A 4991-nucleotide genomic window follows, 5' to 3' on the forward strand; every position below is an offset into this window, starting at 1 on the left:
GTAGTTATATGGTCTCAGATTAAGTTGATAAAGAGGAGATTGAAGGGGGGGGGGGGGGGGGGGGGGGAAGAGGAGGGGAAGAGGAGGGGAATTATTTATTCTTACACCCCTAAATAAACTTAAAGAGCAACCAGTTGCTTACAGAAGTCACCCTCAATATAAACACAGCTGTCCTGTAAAGATCTCAGAGGTTTGCTAAATATGTATTCATGTGGCATCTATGTGACATTGAAATGCAGTCGGTTGCACTCGATACAAGTTGGGAGTATCAGAGAGAATGGAGGTGAATCTAGCTTGTTCTGCCCTACCAAATAAAAATGCAACAAAATACATTAAAGTTAGTAATTGTAACAGGACAGTAGAAAAGTTCAGCGAGTTATAAATACTTTTGGAAGTGCGCTGTATTTGTTAAATAATACTAAAAACTTTAATGCGCACAGGACTATTACTGTCAGAGAAGAAATAGTCTGTTAATACCATCTTTTGTCACCATGGCGTTGAGCAGCATTATCCAGTTAGGCGTACAAAGAAGTTTAAACAAAAAAAAAACATTTACAGTTTGCTGTTTATCTCAGATCAAAGTAAAATCTGTTTTCCTTGTATGTGCTTGGAGGGTCGTGTCTTGATGAAGTTTTACGTCTGTTTGCAACCACTGAGAGCGATTTGCAGCATACCGGAGATTAGCTCCAGTGACTATTTTTTTTTTTTATATTTCCTTTTGAAGTGTTGTGTGTGAAGGTTATCCTACATGTACACCATTGTGTATTTCTGTTTTGCCAGTCGTGTTTTTTTTTTTTTTCTGTCAGGTTTGTGCTCATTATAATAAAATTTGTTAATAACTAGGGCGTGTATGACTTTTTTTTTTTCCCCCCCTCCTCCTGGACAAAGATTATCCTGATATTTTGATCCTCACATGACATTTCACTGGTAATTAACTATCCAATTTCTTTGCACACAGTTATATAGCCCTATTCCCTTTTGGTTAATTGCCTGTTTCGTATACATTTCTCATTCTGAATTTCCTCTCCTTTCATCCTTGGCTCCCCTCGGGGCTGGCCTCGTCATCATCTTCCTCACCGTGCCTTGCCGCTTCCCTGCCAGCTTCCTGCTCTCTGTTTTTAAGGTCTCCTCCTAGTCCCCCCCATCCCTCCTACGCAGCCTCCATCTTAAGTCTGGGGTGACGATAGCTAATTATAAAATCAATGATGCCGGGCTGCCTAGTTTACAGCCCCCTCTAAAGCCTTAACTGGGAAATCACTGTGGGATTGATGACTCCCTCACTCTTTATCTCTTTTAATTAGAAATGTAAAAGATATGAAGACCCAGAGGCTAGAACACATCTCCTAGTTTTTATGACCCTCGACACCTCCATGTCCAGTGCTCGGTACCCTTCCCCAAATTCCTCCCCCCCCCACCACCACCTCCTGCTCTTCACCTTTTCCCCTCCCTTCCCTTGTTTGTTTCCCCTGCCTCTCTCTTGGCACACCCTCCGCTCTCACCTAAGTTTCCCTTTTTTTTTTCCCCATCACCTTCTCCTGATGTAAGTCTACCTTTCTGCTCATAAGGGGAGGGAGGAGGTGTTAAATTTATGGCTTTTCCACTTGAAAATGTCTCTCACCTTCTCCTTACCTCTTCTTTCTTCTCTCGACTGATTTCCAGCTCCCTGCGGATTCTCTGCATTAGTGACAAACATGGAGCTCGTCTCATTTTGTCAGTTTTGACCCAAGGAGGAGTCAAATGGTAAAATATGTGCAATTTCACAAGTCAGCCCTGTCCCTAACATAAAGCATTGTGCATACAGGAAAAATACAGAGAGGCATACAAACTGCGTAAATGCTTAGAGCCGCTGCAGGACTGTATAGGCCAAGGTAAATTAAATTCACACAGGACAGGTTTACAGATATATTTAAAGCAAAATGAAGGTGAAAGTGTTTGACTGCTGCTGCAACCTGATTATGTCAGACTTACAAGGACCAAGACCCATGTTTGAATAAAACTACCTGCTTATGGGCTTTTAAGAGAATGGGTGGCATCACGGAAATTAATTATAACCCGTATATGATCAACCCGAACTAATTGAAACCACTCTCATACCAGATGCCCTTAAAGGTTAAAAATAGTTGCTCGTCAACTGCGACAGCATTTACATTGTAATGATCTGTCCAATAAATTTCAGTTGACTGCTAATCACAGCATTAAAAGTCATTAATGACATTCTTCCCGTGTCTTTGTGGAAGTTAAATCTGTTCTGGCATTTTGGTGTCTAACTATGACACTTTTCTGAAAGGATGTGGGGGGGCATCAGCTGATTTACTGCTGCAAATACCTTACTGCCCTGTCGTTACAGTTTCTTGTGTCTTCCTGGTCTTGAGTCATTGAGGAAGCAACTGTTCTCACTGTCCACACATGTTCTGCTCCTCAACTCAGAGTTCATCTGTTGAGACATGTTTCTGTCTTGGTTGATTATTATTTCCACATACTTTTCTTCAATATTGAAAGTACTCCTGGTCAATTGTTTGAGAGGCTGTTGTCTTTTCAAGCCAACTCTCGGTTACAACAGCTGGCCGCTCTTACGTTTGTTTTTGTTTGTTTGTTTGTTTGTTTTTTACAGTTATTTCAGTTGTAGAAATTGAAAGAATTATTGTGAGCTCCTAGACTAAACTCAGATGAGAAAGGGAAAGTTGTAAAAAATAAATAAATAAATAAATAAATTCTTTTACAGCCCTGAAAAGACAAAAACAAAAAACAAAATAAAAATCAAACCTATATCACATAACCTCCAATTTCTGCCTTTAGCACGTCCTACATCAAACTATACCTTCCTAACTAGAGCACTCAGGTTTGCTGAGCTTTATCCCCTTGATCACTCTCCGAGGAGCTGGAGCCTCTCCGGGTCCATTATGTGTGTTGACCGACTGAACCGCCGCTGCAGCTCGTCTTCAGAGCTCCATCTCTTCCTTCCTGCTTTTAAATATTCTAATTAATTTCTTTGGCGGGTTGCACTCGTGACCTACATTTATAGATTCCTCACTATATTTCTGAATAATTTATTGGCAGTGTCGGGAGAAATATTTCAGAAAGGGGCTTTTATTACTTTTTTATACATTTTGATTTTTATTTATTTATTTATTTATTTTTTTCGTTAGGTTTCCAGTCCTGATTTCACATCTGTCGCTGAATTAAGCGTCGCCGACGTGTCTGGGATATATAGAGATCTATCCTGGCTCCTTTAAATTCACCCAACCCGCCTCTGCTCTGCTGGTTACCATGGCAACACCTTTGACTGGGGCTTCCACGGTATATGAGGCAATTTGATTGTTGCTTGTAAAATAGTGTATAATGTATGGGCCTTATTTTAATTCCGGTCTTGGCGTTATTGATCTGCCTTTAATGATGGTTAATTAAAGAAATCGTATAATTGATAGAATCTCATCTCTGTTTATCGCCCTCCTCAGATTCTCTGTGGCTCTCTATTAATAAAATCAGCCTGAGAAATTAGTATCCCTCCCTTGCAGCCTGAAAGAAACGGGGAATGTTTACAATCGACTGCCCTTTTATCGAGAGGATTCCTGCTCGATGAAGATAAGGGATCAGTGTCAGTGATCGTGATACGATCATGAAGGGCATTATTTTTGGTTGATGTTTATGAGGACGATGTAAAAAAATAAATAAATAAAAATCCTAAAGGGGCGTCTCAGGGATTGTTTTTCTTTTGATCTTCACTTGATTGAAAGTTCATTTGCGCTGTTCCGTTTGTTCTAATTAAATGCAACGTCCTAATGTTCGCTCAGACATCTTTTTTTCTTTTTCCCCCTTACTATTTTATGTTTTGAATATTTTTCCACCAGCTCAAATAGCACACGTCAATGTGTTTGTGGTTGAATCAAAGTACTACATCAATTCGTCATAAGTTAGTCTGTCTAAAGAACAAAAACTTTTAGAAAAACTTTTCATCTGAAGATACATTCGTGTATTTTTATATTCCACATAGTTTGAATCTCATTACCCAATTGTTTCCATCGTCCGGAGAGAAAGGCTAAGGACCACAGACTTTAGGGGACACTTGGGCTGAATCCTATTTAATAGGATTATCACTACCTCTATCCTTCCTAGCACCCTGGGGTCGGTGTTAAAATCCTCCACTGAGAAATAGACATTCATTCAATAAGCTGATAATTCATCAGCTATTACTGGTTCTTTGTACAAATACAGATATTGGACTAAATTTCCCCCCCTGTGTCGCGTAAGCAGATCACTGCAGCAGATGCCACCGTGTCTTATTTTCCAAACTTGTTAAGGAAACAAAAAATAATCTTCCAAATGTACACTTAAAATGTGTTAAGGACTTTGATATTCTAACAAAAACTGTTTGTTCCAAGGGAGCACGCTAATATAACAATGCTCATTATGAAACTTGCTTGAAATAATTAAAAATGATAGTTTATTCTTTCTCCATGAAGGCAATACATTACAGTAATTTTCCTATTTATAATCTAAGTTTTCTTACCAAGGCATTTACAAATATGCCCATGAGAAAAATCAAAACTTTTTAGCAGCTACAAAGTAATTTCACTTCTCCCCCGTCTGCAAGTCATAAAGAAATTTGGAGGCCTGGCTTTTGGAAATGTAGGGTAAGGGGATTAAACCTTAATCAGCACAAAGGCAGCAAAGACAAGCAACTTGTTTATTTAAAATAGTTTGACATCACTACAACCCTTATGTTGTGTAGCTTGGCTTGCACTAGCATATCTTGTCTGATCGTTTTTTTTTTCTCAACAAAGTGTAAAGACTGGAAGATGCAGTATGGTATTTGTAGTTTAAAATATAGGTTAAGTTATATATATATATATATATATATATATATATATATATATATATATATATATATATATATATATATATATATATATTTTTTTTTTTTTTTTTTTTTTTTGGTGGTTAAAAAAAATTTTTTAATCCCCTTAAATTTTTTTTTTTTTCCCTCTTAAAAG

Source organism: Poecilia latipinna, unplaced genomic scaffold, assembly GCF_001443285.1.
Source record: "Poecilia latipinna isolate Pla-1442-1.1 unplaced genomic scaffold, P_latipinna-1.0 Scaffold250, whole genome shotgun sequence".
Taxonomy (NCBI): domain Eukaryota; kingdom Metazoa; phylum Chordata; class Actinopteri; order Cyprinodontiformes; family Poeciliidae; genus Poecilia; species Poecilia latipinna.